This window comes from Phocoena sinus, chromosome 16 (genome assembly GCF_008692025.1).
Source record: "Phocoena sinus isolate mPhoSin1 chromosome 16, mPhoSin1.pri, whole genome shotgun sequence".
Classification (NCBI taxonomy): domain Eukaryota; kingdom Metazoa; phylum Chordata; class Mammalia; order Artiodactyla; family Phocoenidae; genus Phocoena; species Phocoena sinus.
This window is the reverse complement of record NC_045778.1, coordinates 68,849,448-68,872,254: the sequence shown is the minus strand read 5'-3', so window position 1 is coordinate 68,872,254 and position 22,807 is coordinate 68,849,448.

Below are 22,807 nucleotides of genomic sequence, written 5' to 3'. Positions count from 1 at the left end.
ACTGTTCGTCTCAATTTAGGGGCCTGCATTTTGATGAGGTTGTTCTGTTTTGGTTTTTGTTTGGTTCCCTGCCTTAAATCTCCATTTCAATAAGAAAATCAGGCTCCGTCACAGCCAGTTGACAGTTTTCTTGTAACTGCCTTCCTCTAGGGATCTTTTGGTAGGGAACTTGGCAACTCGTGAGGGTAGCAGAGGAAGTCAAAGGTTAAGGAAGAATCGGACAGCCTGTACAATACAAGAACTCAAAAAAAAAAAAAAATTCTGGAAGGAACATTCACTTTACCTCTAACATTTAGAGGGCTCAGGATTTAATTATTTTCTAAAAGGGAATAGGACTAGGTAGGAACCCTCCACAGGAGCTTAAAACTTCATAAATAAAATAGGATTATCTGGATAATTGACTTGACTTTTTGCTTTGGCTGTGTAGGCACCGTGAAACAGAGTAGTCTTTGTTCAATTCTGTGATATTTTTATTTGATGGGACAAAGGCTATCTTTTCTTTCAACCCCAAGACTTGTTTGCCAAGATGATTAAATGCTCCGTATTAATAAGTGACACCTGTGAAGTCTCAGGGAATATAGTCATTTTTAGCCTCCAGAATTAAAAAACAAAACAAATAAAAAACAGGGAAGTTGCGTGAGTGTTTTATTAATATTGTCTAATGATTCTCTATTATCTACAGAGTTATGTCCAATTTCTTAGTCAAGGATGAAACGATTTGCTGGATTCTAACTCTTCTAATGTGGTACCTCTCTTTTCCTCCAAAAATCCCTAAAGGGACCTTTGGCACCATTTAAAAGTTTTTGATTGGTGTCTCAGATTCAGATTCTGACACATCCCCTCTGGCAGGTGGGGGAGGTGGGCGGTGTTGGCAGGAAGTGCCGGATGATTAACGCCGCTCCCTGCTCCTCACTGGGATCAATTAGGATCACTCAGGAGATTTTAGGTCCATGGAATCACTTGGGATCGGTATTGTTATGGGCTGAATTGTGTCCCCCAAAGTTCACATGTCCAAGCCCTAAACTCCAGTACCCCAGAAAGTGACTGTATTTGGAGATAGGGTCTTTAAAGAGTCTCTTAGAGTGGGACTTATTCCAATATGAATGGGGTCCTTATAAGAAAAGGAGATTTAGACACACAGAAACATGAGAGATGCACACACAGAGGAAAGGCCGTGTGAGGACACAGCGAGAAGGTAGCCATGTGAAAGCTGAGAGAGGCCTCTGGAGAAACCAAACCTGCCGACAACTTGACCTCGGACTTCCAGCCTCCAGAACTGTGAGAAATACACTTCTATTGCTTAAGCCACCTGGTCTGTGGTATTTGTATGGCAGCCCTAACAAACTAACACAGGTGTCCTCCATAAAGACTTATTTTTCAGCTGAAGTTCATTGTAATTATTCTTCCTCTCAACTCATCATTGTCTGTACCATTCATTTGAAAATTAATCCTAAAAAATTTAAGTTTTTAAAATTTAACCCTTCATGATTTTATTTTTTTCTCCAATTCTTCATTCAATCATTAACCAAACCTTTACTGAGCACTTCTATGTATGTCCTGTTCTAAAGCACGTAGATTGCCATGTTCTCCACTTCAGCCATGCATCCATCACAGAACCAAACAAAGCCTTGAACACTGTAGGGCTTAGAAAATTCGATGGCTTTCTTTTTTAAAGTCGTCATTTTTTCTGATTATCATGGTAATTGGAATTATTAAAGAATTTGCAAAATATATAGAAGAGTATGACTATGAAAATAAAAATCACTCATAAATGCCACTACTTGGGGAAAATTACTGTTAGGATTGAAGAATTTTCTTCCAATTTAAAAAATAGAAGAAACACTTTCCCGTGTTGTGAAATCGCTTTCTAAAGCAATTTTTAATGCTGTAACAGTATCCTACTGTATGGGTTTACTTTATCTATTTTTACTGTTTACCTGCTACTGGACATCTGATCTTTCTTATTTTTATTGTTATTATGATTATTATATGTTAAGTAGCCTGGCTTACTAACTCTCCATACAAATCATTTTTAAATTTAATTTTTATTTTATATTGGAGTATAGTTGATTTACAATATTGTGTCTCCATACAAATCTTTCTTCAAATTTCTATAACTTCCTTATGATGGATTCCATGAAACGATCACAGGAGAAGAGCTTTGCCACTCTTGATATTTATTACCAAACTACTACCCTGGGGTGATTGCACGAACTGGATGTGGTTTTTACTATAAAATAATCAGGAACAGTCCTTCTACTGCTTAGATTTGATAACCCCAAACTTAAAAGAGGAAAAATCTTTATAAGATAATCAGAAACACCTGCATAATACCAAAAAGCTGACTACAAAAATTCAATTTTTTGTTATTGCATCTTGAGTGTTTTATTTTCAAGTCTTAGAATGTTAAATCCAGTACGAAGGGTAGAAGGACTTTTAGAAGCCACCTGCCAACTTTATCGATGACAAAATTGCAGCCCAGGGAAGTGGCTTTCTTAAGGTCATGCAGTTACAAGTCAAAGAGCTGGTGCTGGGGCTTCTCTGGTGGAGCGGCGTTTGGGAGTCCGCCTGTCGGTGCAGGTGACGCGGGTTCGTGCCTCGGTCCGGGAGGATCCCGCGTGCCGCGGAGCGGCTGGGCCCGTGAGCCAGGGCCGCTGAGCCTGCGCGTCCGGAGCCTGTGCTCCGCGGCCGAAGAGGCCGCAGCGGTGAGAGGCCCGCGTACCGCAAAAAAAAAAAAAAAAAAAGAGCTGGTGCTGACATTCGTGTCTCCCAAATCCCAGTCTTAGAAACTGCTCTTAGGAGGTTCACGTTAAGGCAGCACGTAGCAATAAGGATGACTTAAACATTTCCAGCAGAGATATCCCTAACTCAGCTGCTCATAAATGGCTTTCCAAGCACTTTCTACTAATTGGTTAATTAGTAGAACAGTGTTTTTACAAAGAAGATTCTGAAATAATGAGTATTTCTAAGTAAGAGGTACAGTTGGAAATGAAGGTCGCCCATGGCAGAAACTACCATAGCTTCCCTGAGGAGGAAAATGCAAACTTAATTCCTCTTGAAACTTGACTAACTGATGAAAGTCCTGTGCTCACCTCCCTTCTCGGGACTTTTGGAGTAAATAGCAAGAAATAAAGGACTGCTTTTTCTCATCATACAACCTGGGAAATATGGATTGAATATCCAGGGAAGCAAGGCAAAATGTTGGTCTTCCTTGTTTGAATTTAGAGACTAGAAATAATTCTAAGAAAACAAGAAATAATTCTATATCAGCACAATCCAATAGAGTGTAACCTGAGCCATATACAAAATTTAAAATGTCCTAGCGGTCACATTTAAATAAGTAAAAATTAATTGCCATAATATATTTCATTTAACCCAGTATATCCCCAGCATTATCATGTCCACGTGTAATCAATATAAAACTTACTACAGAGCTATTTTACATATTGGTCGTATTAAGCCTTTGGAATCTGGTGTATATTTACACTTACAGCCCATCTTAGCTTGGACTAACAACATTTCCAGTGTTCAGGAGGCCACATGTGGCAGGTGGCTTCCATCCTGGATGGCAATTCTGCCCTATACGGCAGAATTCAGTCTCTGGTGGGTCCAGGCCTGTCGGTTTTATTACCAAAGTGAAAGAGGTATCTAAGAATAGAAAAGATAATATGATCATTTTTATCTTTTTAAAATGTCTAGCAGGCAAAGTGTATAAGTTGTTATTAAAAGTGGTTATGGGGCTTCCCTGGTAGTGCAGTGGTTAAGAACCCTCCTGCCAATGCAGGGGACACAGGTTCGAGCCCTGGTCCGGGAAGATCCCACATGCTGTGGAGCAACTGAGACCGTGCACCACAACTACTGAGCCTGTGCTCTAGAGCCCACAAGCCACAACTACTGAGCCCGCGAGCCACAACTACTGAAGCCTGCGTGCCTAGAGCCCACGCTCCGCAACAAGGGAAGCCGCCACAATGAGAAGCCCGCGTGCACCGCAACGAAGAACAGCCCCTGCTCGCCGCAACTAGAGAAAGCCTGCACGTAGCAACGAAGACCCAATATAGCCAAAAGATAAAAAGCTAAATAAATTAAAAAAAAAAAATGGTTGTGGAAGAGAGACACAGTGGCCTTGCCAAGGAGAGGGATAGCAGGCAGGTCCAGAACAGGATACCACAACTGGCAGAGGGTTTTTCTTATCAGGGACTCACAGTCAGAGAAAGAAAGTCTCCTTGTTCAGGGAGGGTTTCTTTTGTTTCCTTTTTCTTTTTTAGCTGAAGGGAGTTTCTGGGAAAGACGAATGCCATTAGAAGTGGAAATTCTCAGAAATAAGAAAAAAAAAAAACCTGCCCATGCAGACACTTGCCCCACCCAAGCAACTATCGCAGCTTCAAAGGATTCAGCAAGTGTCCAGGCTCTGCTGCTTGGGGTTGCAGAGGGCCAGTCCTGAGAGAGCTTGGGGTGGGCAGAGAGGCCTGTTCATTTCCCTTCCTCTCCAGGGGGCCAGGGCTGCATTGAGAGCAGCTGTGTCCAGAGCTGCCCCTGCTGATTTAAATCAGGTGTAATGGGGAAGGCCAGGGAGACCTCGGTGTTCTTGGGTTCTGCAAGTAAGCAAAGCTTGAAGCCACGACAGGGGAAGCTGGGAGAGCCCTGGAGACCACCATGCCCAAGAGGAGGGTTCCAAGAGGCAGAGGGCCTTGCCCAAGGCCCACACCTACATAGAGGCCAAGCTGGGCCTTGAATGTGGTTCTGACTGGTAGCCTAACTAGCGTCTGTGGGCAGAAGCAGAATCTCTTCTGCGATTTGCCTGTAAGTGTCACTGCGTATTTGTGGGTGTTGGGAGCGGGGGCTTAGAGAAGGAGGGCTGTCCACCGGAGGCCACACCCCAAGTTATCACCCAGGCCAGTATGTGGTGGTACTCACAGCCACCAAGGTGATGGTGAATCCCAGATTTGCCACTTCATCATTTAATAAATATTTATTGTGCCCTACTGTGTGCTAGGCACTGTTCCAGAGTCTGGCGGATACAGCAGTGAACAAAATGGGCAGAAAACTGTGCCCTTGCCTTCCCCCTAGTGAGGGGAACAAATAATGAACAAAACAAGTAAATTACAGTTGGTTAAAAGATGACAAGCAGGGAAAGGGACAAAGAATACAGAGAAGAAAGGTTGCCATTTACATAGGGTGGTCAGGGAAGGCTTCACTGAGGAGGTGATGTTTGAGCATGATCTTCCTAGAGATGGAATGTTTAGGCAAATTCCTTATCCTTCTGGACTCAGAACAGTAGTAATAATAATAGATAAATCTATTTAAAGTGCTCACTCTGTGCCTTTTAAAGTTCTTTATATGCGTGAAGCTCACTTAATCCACATAATCCTGTGAGACAGGTGCTATTATTAACCCCATTTTACAGAGTAGAAAACAGACAGAGAAAAGTGAAGCAGGTTTGCCTGAGGTCGCACAGTTAATCACTCAGGCAGGCAGGTGGCCTCCAGAGCCCGCCCCTTTCTTACCAGCCCTAATAGGGGTGGTCTCTTAAGCCCTTTTCAGTTTCACTGAGGAAAACGGAGAGGAAGCGTCTGCAAGCTGAGCGTTGCCGTGGCTTGTGATTTATCTGGGCAGGTTGCTTTTGCTGCTTCCATTTTTCTGTCTGAAAATGGAGTGACTAAAAGCTCTTCAAACATCTGTTTCTGAAGCATCCTGCTGGACTTGGCCGAGGATACAGGGTGGCATCGGATGTGAGCCCAGTCCTAAGGAACAGATCTTCGCTTTAGGCAAAAAGAAGCAAACCCGTTAAAAAGGTAGGCAGGGCGAGATGCCACCAAAAGGCTACACAGCCGAGGTCCAAGGGGAGGTCAGACCTTGGGGTGGTGGGGGGGGATCCAGTAATTAAGACTTGCTCAGAGGCTTAGGTGGGGAGTCTTGAGTAGTAGTGGGGGGTGGTACATCTCACAGGTGAGAACAGCATAGGTACAAGGTGAGACGCGGCAAGTCATGCTAGGAGAGTGGAGAGTTGGTTTACCTAAAACAACACTATTCTGATGTCTGTTTCCCAGAGGCATTGAGATTAATAAGTGCAAAACTTCTCCAAATTCTGATTATCTCTTCTGATTTAAGGGACTAGAAAGCTAGATAATCGACAGCAACAAATCCAAAAGTAGTTTCCAGTTGGTTTGGAATGCAGCTGATTTGACTTCCTAATTACATCGGACGCACATCACCTAAGCCAGGTGGGAAACTATCATGGACTGCAAGCATTCCCGTGGTAGAGAAAGAAGAGCCTTGAGGGCGGGGCACATCCAGGTGAGTCCTGTATGCCTTGTTATTTACACTGAGTGTGTGACCTTGGGCATAGCTTCTCTTTATCTTAGCTCCTGTGTTCTGTAAATGAAGGATGCATTCCCTCCTGTTGCTTAAGGACCAAGTGAGCTAGCCCAGGCGTAGCAGACACTATGGGTGCTGAATCCAGACCTCCTTAGAGCCCTCTGACTGGTTCCGTGTGCCTGTCCCCCAGTTTCTGAGTGCTTTGCTTCCAAAGGCTCCAACCTGAGACCTCCTTTGGAGGACGGTCCTTGGGCTGCTGGAGCTGCTCCCACCCCTTGGCTGGTTTCTCCTGGGAGCATCTCCATTGTAAATTATTGACACCTACATGTGAATCTTCTCCTGAGTCTGTATCTGGGGACCCAACCAAAGATAGTTCACGAAAGCATTTTGAAAATTTACAAGTGAAACATATAATGTAAGGAATTACCATTTGAAATAACTGCAAAACTGACTGTACAAATCTTCCATCTCTGAATTATTGGGGTCAGGACAGAACAAGAGTTCAAAAGATGATCTGAATCTAATTTTTCCATAATGTACTCACCACAGGCAGCCTCTGTGTGCCGTCCCATCAACTAGGAGCTTTCACCTTCTTGGGTCTCGGGGGACCTCCGCCACTGCTCTGTCTGCCAAGCCGGCACTGTTTGCCACCCAGGGGTCATCAGCTTCTTTCCACTCCATTCCCTGTGTGACCTTTATCAGGCCTCCAGGAGAAAGGCAACGTCCTGAGGACAAGGGCCCAGACTAGATTCACTTTTGAGAGCTAAGTCACGTACTTTTGGGCTATAGTGGGAAGATCCAATTGTGGGGAGTCAGGAGGCCGGGCTGGGTTCTGGTGCCGTCTCTGTTACCAACCAGAAGGTGTCCTTCAATGACCCTTTTCAATTCACCGTTGTAGGATGAGGTTGTTGACCTTGAAGTTCTCCGGGATCCTTTCTAGCTCTAAAAATGCATGATTTTATAACATAAATGGGGGCAACTGTGGCTAAAACCATCTGATGTTAATTTGGGCTTAAAATCATTCTAATGAATGTTTTCAGCCTTGGGAGGTGGCCTGCAGTGCACTTGCCAGAACCAAGTTGACCTCTTCCAAACCTCAAGTCTACACGAGGTTCGTGGCCTTGGGGAGCCATTTGGAGTCTCCAGGCTGGGCAGATGGTGCAGAATTTGGTGCCACTGACAATAAAGTTTGGTCTGTATCTGCCTGGACCCTGCAGTAAAGAACACATCAAGTATTTTCTTTCCCTTTTTAGCTGGATGGGGCTCAGTGCAAACACAGAGCTGGAAACTCCAAATGAGGACACAATATTTTAATAGATAGTCTGTCAGGAACATTAAAACGCCTCCAGGGATGCTGCAGACCTGGAACTACAATGGCATCGGCCTGAGTCCAGGCTGTCAGAACAGTCTCTGAAACTTTGCTTTGGAGACACTGGGGAGAAACAGGACAACTCCCACATGGGAACTGTCTTGTGGAAAAACTGGTCTCTAACAACATCTGACCCCACATCAAACATCTGCTGGTCTCCTTTAAAAAAAAAAGGGGGGGGAATAAAGTGAAAAAAAGTTTAAAAAAAATTTTTTATTAGAGTATAGTTGACTTACAATGTCATGTTAGTTTCAGGTGTACAGCAAAGTGAATTAGTTACATGTATACATATACCCACCCTTTTTAAGATTCTTTTCCTATATAGGTCATTACAGAGTATTGACTAGAGTTCCCTGTGCTGTACAGTAGGTCCTTATTAGTTACCTATTTTATATATAGTAGTGTGTATATGTCAATCCCAAATCTCCCAATTTATCCCTCCCCCAACTTACTCCCTGGTAACCATAAGTTTGTTTTCTACATCTGTAACTATATTTTGTAGATAAGGTCGTTTGTACCCTTATTTTAGATTCCACATATAAGCAATATCATATGATATTTGTATCTCTCTGTCTATGTCACTTAGTATGACAATCTCTAGGTCCATCCATGTTGCTGCAAATGGCATTATTTCATTCTTTTTAATGGCTGAGTAATGTTCCATTGTATGTAAGTACCACATCTTCTTCATCCATTCATCTGTTGGTGGACAATTAGGTTGCTTCCATGTCTTGGCTATTGCAAATAGTGCTGCTATGAACATTGGGGTGCAAGTCTATTTTCGAATTAGAGGAGTTTTCTCCAGGTATGTGTCCAGGAGTGAGATTGTTGGATCATACGGCAGTTCGATTTTTAGTTTTTTAAGGAACCTACATACTGTTCTCCATGATGGTTTTACTTACCAACCATTTGCATTCCCACCAACAGTTTAGGAGGGTTCCCTTTTCTCCACATCCTCTCCAGCATTTATTGTTTGTAGATTTTTTTTGATGATGGCCATTCTGACTGGTGTGAGGTGATATCTCATTGTAGTTCTGATTTGCATTTCTCTAATAATTAGCAATGTTTAGCATCTTTTCATGTGCCTCTTGGCCATCTGTATGTCTTGTTTGGAGAAATGTCTATTTAGATCTTCTGCCCATTTTTTGATTGGGTTGTTTGGGTTTTTCTTGACACAGCTGTAAAATGTTTTTCTTGTAGGGGAAGAGCAAAGCAGGCATGACTATGGGTGGCCACCCTTTCGCATGAGCTTCAGACAAACCATTTAGTGTGACTGTAGAGGGAACTTTGCTCAAAGAAAACGCTGTTCGCAAAAATTTTAATTCACAAAGTAAAGAGTGAAGCGTAAAGGGACTTTTCACTTCTCTAAAGGATTTACTGTGAGTTCATTTGAGTAGGATGGGGTTTCCCAACAGGCTGCTTACAGGTAGAAAGGCAGCCCATCTCCCAGGATGTGGCGAGCAGAGGTTGTCTGGGATCTGGATACACAGAGGGGGGCTCAGCAGCATCAGATGCTGGGCCAGGCGCCAGGAGAGCCTTGGCTGGTGGTAATGGGTGACCAGCTCTCTCCAATACTCCCTATGTGATGCCATCCCCTTACCGTGTCTGCCACGTGTGTATGCATTTCTGACATGGGAGAAGACTTTTTTCAGTTATAAAAAAGGTTATACAGTGTACAGAATGTCCCAGGACTAAAAGTGGGCTCGCCTAAACTCTGGGACACCTCATTAAACATATCTCTTACTTATATGGTAGTAAAGAGTGACCTGGATATTTCAAAACCACAGATGGTGCAAAAATAATTTATATCAGGCACACGTGTGATTGTCTTGTATTGTTTCTTGAGTCCTGTTACGAAATCACATATTTTTAGAATGGGAAGATCAGTTAGTTCCTTTACTTAAAAAAAAAAAATGTGGTTAATAAACACATGGCATAAATTTACCTTCTAACAATTTTAAAGTGTACGTTACAGTATTGTTAACTATATGCATCTTGTTGTATAACAGATCTCTAGAACTTTTCATCTTGCAAAATTGAAACACAGTACCCATGGAATAGTTCCAACTTTCCCGCCTCTCCCTAGTCCCTGGCAACCACCATTCTACTTCCTGTGTCTAAGAGGTTGACAACTTTAGATACCTCATATAAATGGAAGCGTGCAGTGTTTGTCTTTTGTGACTGGTTTATTTCATTTAGCATAATATCCTCAATCCTTATCCATGTTGTAACATGAGACAGGATTTCCTTCATTTTTAAGGCTGAATAATATTCCATTGTATGTATATACCACATTTTGTTTATCCATTTATCTGTTGTTGGACATTTAAGTTGCTTCTACCTCCTGGCTATTGTAAGCAGTGTGGTAGTGAACATGGATGTGCAAATGTCTCTTCAAGATCCTGTTTTCAATTCTTTTGGATAAATACCCAGAAATGGAATTGTTGGATCATATTGTAGTTCTATTTTTAATATTTTGAGGAAACTCCATAGTGTTTTCCATAGCACCAATTTACATTCTCACCAGCAGTACACAGGGTTCCCTTTTCTCCACATTCTCACTGACATTTTTTATTTCTTGTATTTTTGTTAATAGCCATTCTATCAGATGTGAGGTGATAGCTCATTGTGGGTTTGATTTGCATTTCCCTGATGATTAGTGATGTTGGGCATCTTTTCATGTGCCTGTTGGCCATCTGTATGTTTTCTTTGGAAAAATGTCTATTTAGATTCTCTGTCCATTTTAAAAATCAGATTCTTTATTTTTTTGCTACTGAGTTGCCTAGTTCTTTATATATTTTGGGTATTAAACCCTTGTTAGATACATGATTTACAAATATTTTCTCCCATTCTGTAGGTTGCCTTTTCATTCTGTTGATGGTTTTCTTTGTGCAGAAGCTTTTTAGTTTGAGGTAGTCCCACTTGTTTACTTTTGCTTTTGTTACCTTTGCTTTTGGTGTCAAATCCAAAAAAAATCCTTGCCAAGACCAATGCCAAAGAGTTTACCACCTATGTTTTCTTCTAGGTGTTTTATGGTTTCAGGTCTTATATTAAAGTCTTTAATCCATTTCAAGTTAATTTTTGTGCATGGTGTAAGATAGTGGTCCAATTTCATTCCTTTACATGTGGCTGTCCAGTTTTCCTAACATTTTTTACTGAAGAGACTGTTCTTTCTCCATTGTGTGTTCTTGGGTTTTTTTGTCATAAATTAAATATATATATTATATACACACACATATATATACGCACACATATATATACATTTATATTTACTTCTCTCTATTCTGTTCCATTGTTCTATTTGTCTTTTTATGCCAATACCATACTGTTTTGATTATTATAGCTTTGTAATATAGTTTGAAATGAGGAAGCATGATATCTCTAGCTTTGTTCTTTTTTCTCAAGATCGCTTTGGTTATTTGGGGTCTTTTGTGGTTCCATACAAATTTTGAGGTTGTTTGTTCTATTTCTGTGAAAAATGCCATGGAAATTTTGGTAGGCATTGCATTGAATCTGTAGTATGGATATTTTAACAATATTCTTATCTATGAGCATGGAATATCTTTGTTTATCTGTGTCTTCTTCAGTTTTGTTCATTAATGTCTTATAGTTTAACCTCCTTAGTTAAATTTATTCCTGGGAATTTTATTCTTTTGATGCAGTTGTAAATGGGATTGTTTTCTTAATTTCTCTTTCTGATAGTCCGTTATTAGTGTATAGAAATGCAACTGATTTTTTATATTGATTATAGTTTTGTAAAATCGATTTTTTATCCTGTGACTTTACCAAAATCGATTTTTTTATCCTGTAACTTTACCAAATTTGTTTATTCTAACAGTTTTTTGGAGGGGTCTTTAGGGTTTTCTGTATATAATATCAGGTCATCTGAAAATAGAGACAGTTTTACTTCTTCCTTTTCAATTTGGGTGCCTTTTATTTCTTTTTCTTGCCTAATTGCTCTGGCTAGGACTTCAATACTATGTTGAATAAAAGGCAAGAATGGGCATCCTTGTCTTGTTCTTGATCTTAGAAGAAAAGCTTTCAGCTTTTTATTGTTTTTTTTTTAATACATCTTTATTGGAGTATAATTGCTTCACAGTGCTGTGTTAGTTTCTGTTGTACAACAAAGTGAATCAGCCATATGCATATATGTATATCCCCATATCTCCTCCCTCCCACCCTCCCTATCCCACCCCTCTAGGTCGTCACAAAGCATCGAGCTGATCTCCCTGTGCTATGCTGCTGCTTCCCCCTAGCTAAAATAGTTTACATTTGGTAGTGTACATATGTCTATGCTACTGTCACTTCATCCCAGCTTCCCCCTCCCCCCTGCCATATCCTCATGTCCATTCTCTATGTCTACATCTTTATTCCTGCCCTGCCACTAGGTTCATCAGTACCATTTTTTTTTTTTTTTAGATTCCATATATGTGTGTTAGCATAGGGTCAGCTTCTCATTGTTGAGTATGATGTTAGCTGTGGGCTTGTCATATCTGGTCTTTACTATGTTGAGGTATGTTCCCTCTATACCCACTTTTTAAAAGAGTTTTTATTGTAATTTTTAAAAATTAATGTGCAAAGATGGGTCTTTATTTGGGGAGGGATTCAGAGCAAATTTCTTGATATCAAAAAGTTAGATGAATTGTGGTTTTCCCTTGGTGGGTAAGGAAACTGGAGTTTGGGGACCATCAGACATGGAGATAACATTGCTGGTGGAGAGGAGCCCATGGAGAAAAGGAGCAGGGAGAGATGCCCAGTGATGGGAATTAATATATCAGGGAAGTGATGCCTGATGTTGAATTATTACTGATTCCTGTGCTGTTCTCCCACCCATTTGCTCCAAACCCTTAGTAAAGATATATTGCTGTGTCCATGGTTCTGTGGGGAACAAAGGAGGAGCAGTGGGAGCTGATGTGGGACAGAAAGAGGACAGCGGCAGCAGGGTGGCCAGGAGTCAGAACAGGAGTAGGGAAGATGGTGAGAATGTGAGCCCCTTGGAGAGTCAGGAAGTCTGGAGATGGTGCTGGGCCTCACACTGGGAAGGGGGTTGCATTTTGCTCAGTTATTTAAGAAAGGAGGGCTCAGGAAGGCTAAAGAAGGACACCAGCCCTGCTCCTAAAACTGGTAACAACCCAAGTTAGGAGGAGAAGTTGCACACACATGGGCACACACAGGAAATATTCCTGATAACTAAGGGAGCAAAAGCTAAATGCCCATTTATTGAATAGAAAAGACAGGAAGTGCTATACGAGTTTAGAATTCAGAGAGATTACTTTGGTTGGGGTCAGTGGTCGTGCTGGTAAATATTTAACAACTGGCTCTCTGGGAGGAAAAGAAAAGTTTTCCTGTGTAGCATTTGCCAATTTCCATAGTGTAAATACCATACTTCCAACATGGTCAACTTCAAGTCACCAAGATGACTTCATGGAATGTGGAGTTGGGAAGAGACACACAAGGACATACCATGATAAAGTAGTTCCACCACAAAGGCACAATGAATGTAAATAAATGCGAGCACAGATTACAGTCAAATGTATTATAATAATTCAGAAGTGATGAGTTCTGAGCATTTACTACCTTCTTAAAAATATAATTTATTTCATTGTAAGTTTACATATGCTTAATTTTTAATTATCCCTGTGTTCAATAATCAGCTTGCAAAATCCCTGAAAAAAATTACCAACTGGCTCTTTTGAGCTGGTGTGAACCAAATTCAGCATAAACTGGCTACAGTGTCAGGGAAGGCATTTTGCAGAAGGTGAGACTTAAGCTGGGCTTTGGAGGATGGATAGGAGTTTGATGGTCATGGCAAAGAGTATTCAAGGCAAGGTAAAAGATGTGGCAAAAGGTGGCCAGTAAAGTAGATGACATGAGAAACAATAATGAGGGTTTCTCCTACTTCTGTATTTTAAGGTTAAGAAAGTACTTTCAAAAAAAATTTATTCAGTTGCACTGGGTCTTAGTTGTGGCAGGCAGGCTCCTTAGTTGTGGCATGCATTTGGGATCTAGTTCCCTGACCAGGGATCAAACCCAGGCCCCCTGCACTATGAGTGTGGAGTCTCATCCACTGTGCCACCAGGGAAGTCCCAGAAAGTACTTTTTTAACCAGAAAAATCCCCAGAAGGGATGGAAAGACCAAGTAGGATTAAGTATTCATAATACACATAAAGCATACATGGCACCAAATATTCATGATACCCTAAACATACATAAGTACATACATATGAGACACTCAGTATTCATCATGTCTTAAAATGGCCACACATTCTGGTCCCATATGTCCTCTGCCAGATAAAATTCATAGCTGCTCAACAGGCTAACTGAGAAGGTACAGCTGTGTCCCTGAGTGCTTGCCCCGGCATCTCCCTGTGGAGCAAGTGTGCATTATTGGCCCAGGTACCTTCTGTCTATGGGTCCCTTTGCTCAAAACCTCAACTTTGGTTCTCATAATCAAACCATCGGTGAGGAAGCCTGATATGGCTGACAGAGGCTGGATATGTGAATATTGCATAATCCAGGGCTCAGGAAATGTGGTCTTTCATTCCACTCGGACCTACCCCATCTCCTTCCTCTTGTTTCTTAATTTTTAAATTGCTTTAATAAACTGTATTAATGGCTCAGTCCATTCTGGCTGCTGTAACATAATGCCATAGGCTGGGTGGCTTATAAACAACAGAAATTTCTCATAGTTCTGGAGACTGGGAATTCCAAGATAAGAGTGTTGGCAGATTCAGTGTCTGGTGAAGGCCTGGTTCATAGATGACTATCTTCTTGGTGTGTTCTCACGTGGTGGCAGGGATGAGGGAGCAACCTGGGGTTTCTTTTATAAGGGCACTAATCCCATTCATGAGGGCTCCAGCCTCATGACCTCATCACCTCCGAAAGGCTCCACTTCCCAATTCCATCACACTTGGGGTTAGGGTTCAACATATGAATTTTGGGAGAGACAGAAACATTCAGTCCATAGCAGTTCATTATCTATGGTTGTGTAACAAATTACCCCCAGATTAGTGGCTTTAAATAAATATGTAATATTTCATAATTTCTGTGAGTTAGGATATAGTCCTCTGCTCAGGGTCTCTCATAGGCTGTAATCAGGTGTTGGCAGGGACCGCAGTCCTCTCAAGGCTAACTGGGGAGGATTTACTTCTAAGCCCGCATAAGTGGTATTGGCAGGATCCTCCAGTTTCTCACAGGCTGGAGAGAGACCTCCCTCAGTTTCTTGCCACGTAGGCCTCTCCATAGGGCCACTTACAACATTAACCTGCCTTCCATCACAGGGAGGGAGTGAGAAAGCAAGGGTCTCTTCATAACCTAATCTCAGGATTCACATCCCATCACTTTTGCCAGATTCATTAGAAGTAAGTCATGAGATCCAGTCAGTACTCAAGGGCAGGGGATTACACAAGGATGTGAATACCGGGAGGTGGGAATTCCTGGGGGTCGTCTTAGAAGCTGCCTGCCACCTAACATTCTATGACTTCTGGCTTAGCCAGCCTGGTGGTAGACTTGGAGGCTGCTGTTGCATCGAGGTCATTCCCACACCACAGACCCTACAGTCATTCCCACTCTAGTCTCACGACAGCCTTGAGTGTAGGTATTATTATTACTGTTGTTATTATTTCCATTTTATAGCAAAAGCATTGAGAGTTAAATGACTTGTTTAACTCCTCAAAATTAGTAAGTGGGGTCAAGCCAGACCTTGAACCCAGGTCTTCTGAATTCTAGGCTACGGCCTTTGCAATTTACTGTATTGTACTCGGTTGAATATATCCCCCCCAAATTCATGTCTACCCAGAACCTCCGAACATGACCTTATTTGGAACTAGGGTCTTTGCAGATGTATTTAAGGTGAAGTCATACTGGATTAGAGTGGGCCCTGAATCTAATGACTAGTGTCCTTATAAGAGGACCCTGTGAAGACACACACAGAGGGAAGATAGCCATGTGAAAGTGGAGACAGAAATTGGAGTGATGCTGCTACAACCCAAGGAATGCCAGCAGTACCAGCAGCTAGGAAGAGGCAAGGTAGGACTCCTTCTTAGAGCCCCCAGAGGGAACACGGCCCTGCCATCACCTTGATTTCAGACTTCTAGCCACCAGAATCATGAGACAATAGATCTGTGTTGTTTTAAGCTCCCCAGTTTGTGGTTATTTGTTACGGCAGCCCTAGAAACAGGACATGTATTATCTCCCTGGAAAGATTCCAGCCAGGCTTCCCCAGTGTCTACAGTGTGTTGGAGGGGCTTCTGATAATGAGTCAAGATGCACAGCTACCCTGGTTTAGGTTCCATCTACCAGCTCCCCGGAGGCTCCATCTAGAATTCAGTCTCCAGTTCCCCTGCTGGGGAGGGACATCCTGTCTTCTCTAATCCCAGGCCAGAGCCCCAACCCAGGGATGGAGGAGGAGAAGGGACACAGTGAGTAGATTCATTGCCTGTGATCTCAGGACAGAAGCATGGGTACATGAGATTTTTTTCTTCTTCCATGTGACAGACCAAAGATTAGAATCCCTCCTCCCTTCTCCCCGTCACGTTCTTGAACTTGAATGCACTCGGGGCAATTTGTTCACAGCAGCTCTGTGTATGTGTGTGTAAAGTTTTTGGTCATCCCGGCTTCCTCGTAATTGTGCTGGTTTATAATAAGAAGCAGAGGTCAGGGTTCAGAGGGAATAGAGATGGGTGTGGAGAGTGGCTGTGGGACACATTGTTCTGTGCATCCAAGTTGGCAGGTTCACACAGAGGAGTCAGCAGCATTGTGCCACAGAGAGGGAGGCTAGAAGGATGTTCTCCAGATTTAGTGCCACAGCAAGGGGCTTGTGTTCCTATTTGCAGAGTCTTTGAACTGTGAGAATTTCAGAGGAGGACAAATAGCTCATCATGTGAATTATGATTAAGATTTAAGGATTATCTTTAAAACAGTGCTTAAAAATGACCGCCACTCTCCAGCCCATCTCCTGGTGAATGTAGTTGGGCCACTTGTGTCCACCAGCTCCCAGTGACTAGTAATTCACAATCCGTGGCCCAAAAGGCTCTCGGGCTACAAGGGACCTTAGAGTGATCTGCCTACTTATTTGGCAGACAGAGTAGCAAAGGCACAGAAACCCTCTCCTGTCTACTCAGAACCTTCCCTGTCCTACCCCTGAGCCAGATGGTCCAAGGGCTCTGCTCTGTTTCTCTCCCTACTTGCCCCTCTGCTGTCTTCTTCTTAAATTCAATCTCCATTCCTACAGCACCTATAGTTTAAGTTGTGGGCTCCAGCATCCATTCATCCACCCATCACATAGTTATTGAGCAAACTGCTATGAGTCTTCCACTGTGAACCATGGATGTGGAGATTATCAGGACAAGATCCTTGTTCAACGAGCTTATAGTCTAATCAGAGAGAGAAAACTTGTCTGCAAGTAGCTGGACCTCCAACAAGACTCCTTCAATGGAGTGCAGACTAGCTCCCACCTATCAAACCATTTGAAGAAGTGGAGAAGAAATTGTAACTAGAGGACATGGTCCTCTATTGACCTATATAATTTGAAAAATTTGTGGAATATATATTTGAATTTTTCAAAATAGCTCTGATTTAAAATATTCTTTTCAGTTCATGCATCCTGACTACTGGTAAGGAAAAGCTGGATGTCATGCAGTCAAGGGTTTCCTCGACCCAGTCTGTCTTCTCTGCTGTGTTCCTTCTCTGACTCAGACAGATTCATTCTTTGGACTTCAACCTTGTTACAATGTATCTGTCCTTGGAAGGGTAATGCCCTAAGCCATATATCAGGTCCATCTTCATCCATCACCTGAAGCCCTGCTCTGGATGGGCTTTGGATGGGGTACTGCACAGGTGATACAAAGGTGCTTAAGTATGTCCAGGAGCTCTGGGCTACTGGGCTGAATAGGGGATGGAATCTTATAAATATCATGAAAGAAGCACCAACTGAATGCTTAGGGGATATTACCACTGGGACTTGGAACAAGTATTGGGGATGACTGGGAAGAAACTGAGAGAAGATCATGGGAAGTGGGAGAGCATCAGAGGGATTCTTTTGGCCATTTCATCACTTTGCCCAGCGTCAGCTCTGTTGGACAGGAGCTTACCGGATGGGGGCCTGGAGACAAACCATTACAAGGCAGCGTCTTTCAAGTCTCTGTGTTTCAGTTTTATAGATAAAGGGAGCCCTGCTGTCTCTTTCCCCGACAGCTTAGAGAGGAAACAAGTCAACATTGCCTTTTAGCTTAGTGCAAATACCTTTTCTCTATGTGTAGGGACAAATGGTTCCCTGAGAGACAAATATTCATGCAATCATGGAAAAATTTAACCAGAAATCGGGGAACATGCCAGGGAGTGGCCACAAGGCATCAGAGCTTTATCCAGCCTGGTAGTCCTGACACATGTCCCTGTGCTGTCACAGAGGTCCTCATCCCCCCCAAAGACTTTGCCTTACTGCTGTTTCAACTCCAATTGTCAAGGTAATTTAAAAATAAATATGTTCTATAATGTGCATATCTAGGTGGATGTACAAGTTTAGCATAGATTTGTTATAAACAGACATTTTCCCACAAGAAAACATACTCTGGACTTCCCTGGTGGCGCAGTGGTTAAAGAATCAGCCTGCCAATGCAGGGGATACGGATTCGATCCCTGGTCCGGGAAGATCCCACATGCTGTGGAGCAGCTGAGCCCACGTGCCACAACTACTGAGCCCGTGTGCCACAACTATGAAGCCTGCACACCCTAGAACCTGTGCTCCTCAACAAGAGAAGCCACCGCAATGAGAAGCCCGCGCACCATAACGAAGAGTAGTCCCCGCTCGCCGCAACTAGAGAGAGCCCACGCACAGCAACGAAGACCCAATGCAGCCAAAAATAAATAAATAAAGTAAAAAAAAAGAAAACATATTCTGTTCATCTAAACATATTTGGAGCACCAACTGTTTACCAAACACTAATGGGGCTGAAAAGCCAAGAGTCACCAACGTGAGGCATGGTGTCACAGTCTTCTGGGAAAGAAGCAGAAGTTGTGATTCATGCCTGCTGGGGGCGTTTCCTCTTTAGACCTAAAACTGCTCTATAAGCTACACCATCAACTCAAGGCTCCTGATGGACTCTCTTAAATGCCACTACAAGGAATCTAAAGTGTTGTACCAATGTTCCTCTCCATTGATATTGTCTGAAACAAAGTTCAGAAAACCTCTCTTTTATCAACGTTTCAACTTCAGTCAAATGACCGGTTGCTTTCCGCAGTGGTGCTTCAAGCACTCGGTGGGCTGTGTTCTCTCAGTCAGCAATCTTGTCAGGAAGACCGAGGTCAGGAAAGACCTCGAAGCAAGGTCCAGAGAAGGTCAGTGACCTCTTCCAGGTTGGACAGTGAGTGAGAATGCCGGGCATGGCCTCCCACATACGCCAATTTACCAGGCGATACGTTTATATCACCTCTGGCTGGGAAGAACCTTAGATGTCTATTGTGTATCAAAGCCCTCACTTTCCAGATAAGAAAACTGAGACAATTGAGACCAGAGTGGGCTACTGACTGTCCAAAGCCATGGAAGTATATGTTTTTAGAGAGGGAAGTCACCTTTGGTCTTTTATGATCTAGTTTCATCTCTAACCCAAAGGAGGATCACTTTTCACACACTCTTCACCAGGTGATCACCCAGCCTCTGCTTGAACACCTTTGGCGGGGACGACATGACTTTTCCTGTCCATTCCATTCACAGATGTGTCTAATTGTTGTCTCGCCCTTCTCTATAATAATGAGGGCATCTGCTTTCCTGCTGCATCCATGGACAGCTGCTTCCAAAGCTACCAGAACAAAACCTGGAGACTTCTGTGTCCCAGGGGAGTTACTCCCCCCATGGATCCCTTTACTGACTTGACTGCTAAGCTTGCCTTGCCTTAGTTTCCAGTGAGGGTTAGGTCCAGCTAGACTTTATTTAGTGTAGCCTAGTATGTTTGTTTATTTTGCTTTTATTTATTTTTATTTTTTTAAACATCTTTATTGGAGTATAATTGCTTTACAATAGTGTGTTAGTTTCTGCTGTATAACAAAGTGAATCAGCTATACATATACATATAACCCCATATCTCCTCCCTCTTGCATATCCCTACCACCCTCCCTATCCCACCCCTCTAGGTGGTCACAAAGCACCGAGCTGATCTCCCTGTGCTCTGTGGCTGCTTCCCACTAGCTAGCTATTTTACATTTGGTAGTATATATATGTCCATGCCACTCTCTTACTTCATCCCAGCTTCCCCTTCCCCCTCCCTGTGTCCTCAAGTACATTCTCTACATCTGTGTCCTTATTCCTGTCCTGCCCCTAGGTTCTTCAGAACCTTTTTTTTTTAATATGGATTCCATATAGATGTGTTAGCATATGGTATTTGTTTTTCTCGTTCTGACGTACTTCACTCTGTATGACAGACTCTAGCTCCATCCACCTCACTACAAATAATTCAGTTCTTTTTATGGCTGAGTAATAGTCCATTGTATATATGTGCCACATCTTCTAAATCCATTCATCTGCTGATGGACACTTAGGTTGCTTCCATGTTCTGGCTATTGTAAATAGAGCTACAGTGAACACTGTGGTACATGACTCTTTTGGAATTATGGTTTTCTCAGGGTATATGCCCAGTAGTGGGATTGCTTGGTCGTATGGTAGTTCTATTTTTAGTTTTTTAAGGAACCTCCATACTGTTCTCCATAGTGGCTGTATCAATTTACATTCCCACCAACAGTGCAAGAGGGTTCCCTTTTCTCCACACCCTCTCCAGCATTTGTTGTTTGTACATTTTCTGATGATGCCCATTCTGACTGGTGTGAGATGATATCTCATTGTAGTTTTGATTTGCATTCCTCTAATGATTAGTGATGTTGAGCATTCTTTCATGTGTTTGTTGGCAGTCTGTATATCTTCTTTGGAGAAATGTCTATTTAGGTCTTCTGCCCATTTTTGGATTGGGTTGTTTGTTTTTTTGTTATTGAGCTGCATGAGCTGCTGGTAAATTTTGGAGATTAATCCTTTGTCAGTTGCTTCATTTGCAAATATTTTCTCCCATTCTGAGGGTTGTCTTTTGGTCTTGTTTATGGTTTCCTTTGCTGTGCAAAAGCTTTGAAGTTTCATTAGGTCCCATTTGTTTATTTTTATTTCCATTTCTCTAGGAGGTGGGTCAAAAAGGATCTTGCTGTGATTTATGTCATAGAATGTTCTGCCTATGTTTTCCTCTAAGAGTTTGATAGTGTCTGGCCTTACATTTAGGTCTTTAATCCATTTTGAGTTTATTTTTGTGTGTGGTGTTAGGGAGTGTTCTAATTTCATGCTTTTACATGTAGCGGTCCAGTTTTCCCAGCATGACTTATTGAAGAGGCTGTCTTTTCTCCATTGTATATTCTTGCCTCCTTTATCAAAAATAAGGTGACCATATATGCGTGGGTTTATCTCTGGGCTTTCTATCCTGTTCCGTTGATCTATATTTCTGTTTTTATGCCAGTACCATACTGTCTTGATTACTGTAGTATAGTCTGAAATCTGGGAGCCTGATTCCTTCAGCTCCGTTTTTCTTTCTCAAGATTGCTTTGGCTATTCGGGGTCTTTTGTGTCTCCATATAAATTTTAAGATTTTTTTGTTCTAGTTGTGTAAAAAATGCCATTGGTAATTTGAAAGGGGTAGCATTGAATCTGTAGATTGCTTTGGGTAGTAGAGTCATTTTCACAATGTTGATTCTTCCAATGCAAGAACATGGTATATCTCTCCATCTGTTAGTATCATCTTAAATTTCTTTCATCAGCGTCTTATAGTTTTCTGCATACAGGTCTTTTGTCTCCTTAGGTAGGTTTATTCCTAAGTATTTTATTCTTTTTGTTGCAGTGATAAATGGGAGTGTTTCCTTAATTTCTCTTTCAGATTTTTCATCATTGGTGTATAGGAATGCAAGAGATTTCTGTGCATTAATTTTGTATCCTTCTACTTTACCAAATTCGTTGATTAGCTCTAGTAGTTTTCTGGTGGCATCTTTAGGATTCTCTATGTGTAGTATCATGTCTTCTGCAAACAGTGACAGCTTTACTTCTTCTTTTCTGATTTGGATTCTTTTCTTTTTCTTCTCTGATTGCTGTGGCTAAAACTTCCAAAACTATGTTGAATAGTAGTGGTGAGAGTGGACAACCTCGTCTTGTTCCTGATATTAGAGGAAATGGTTTCAGTTTTTCACCATTGAGAGCGATGTTGACTGTGGGTTTGTCATGTATGACCTTTATTATGTTGAGGTAAGTTCCCTCTACGCCTACTTTCTGTAGAGTTTTTATCATAAATGGGTGTTGAATTTTGTCGAAAGCTTTTCCTGCATCTATTGAGATGATCATATGATTTTTCTCCTTCAATTTGTTAATAAGGTTTATCACATTGATTTGCGTATATTGAAGAATCCTTACATTCCTGGGATAAACCCCACTTGACCATGTTGTATGATCCTTTTAATGTGCTGTTGGATTCTGTTTGTCAATATTTTGTTGAGGATTTTTGCATCTATGTTCATCAGTGATATTGACCTGTAGTTTTCTTTCTTTGTGACATCTTTGCCTGCTTTTGGTATTGGGGTGATGGTGGCCTCATAGAATGAGTTTGGGAGTGTTCCTCCCTCTGCTGTATTTTGGAAGAGTTTGAGAAGGATAGGTGTTAGCTCTTCTCTAAATGTTTGATAGAATTCTCCTGTGAAGCCATCTGGTCCTGGGCTTCTGTTTGTTGGAAGATTTTAAATCACAGTTTCAGTTTCAGTGCTTGTGATTGGTCTGTTTATATTTTCTATTTCTTCCTGGTTCAGTCTCAGAAGGTTGTGCTTTTCTAAGAATTTGTCCATTTCTTCCAGGTTGTCCATTTTATTGGCATATAGTTGCTTGTAGTAATCTCTCATGATCCTTTGTATTTTTGCAGTGTCAGTTGTTATTTCTTTTTCATTTCTAATTCTGTTGATTTGAGCCTTCTCCCTTTTTTTCTTGATGAGGCTGGCTAATGGTTTATCAGTTTAGTTTTTCTTCTCAAAGAATCAGCTTTTAGTTTTATTGATCTTTGCTATCGTTTCCTTCATTTCTTTCTCATATATTTCTGATCTGGTCTTTATGACTTCTTTCCT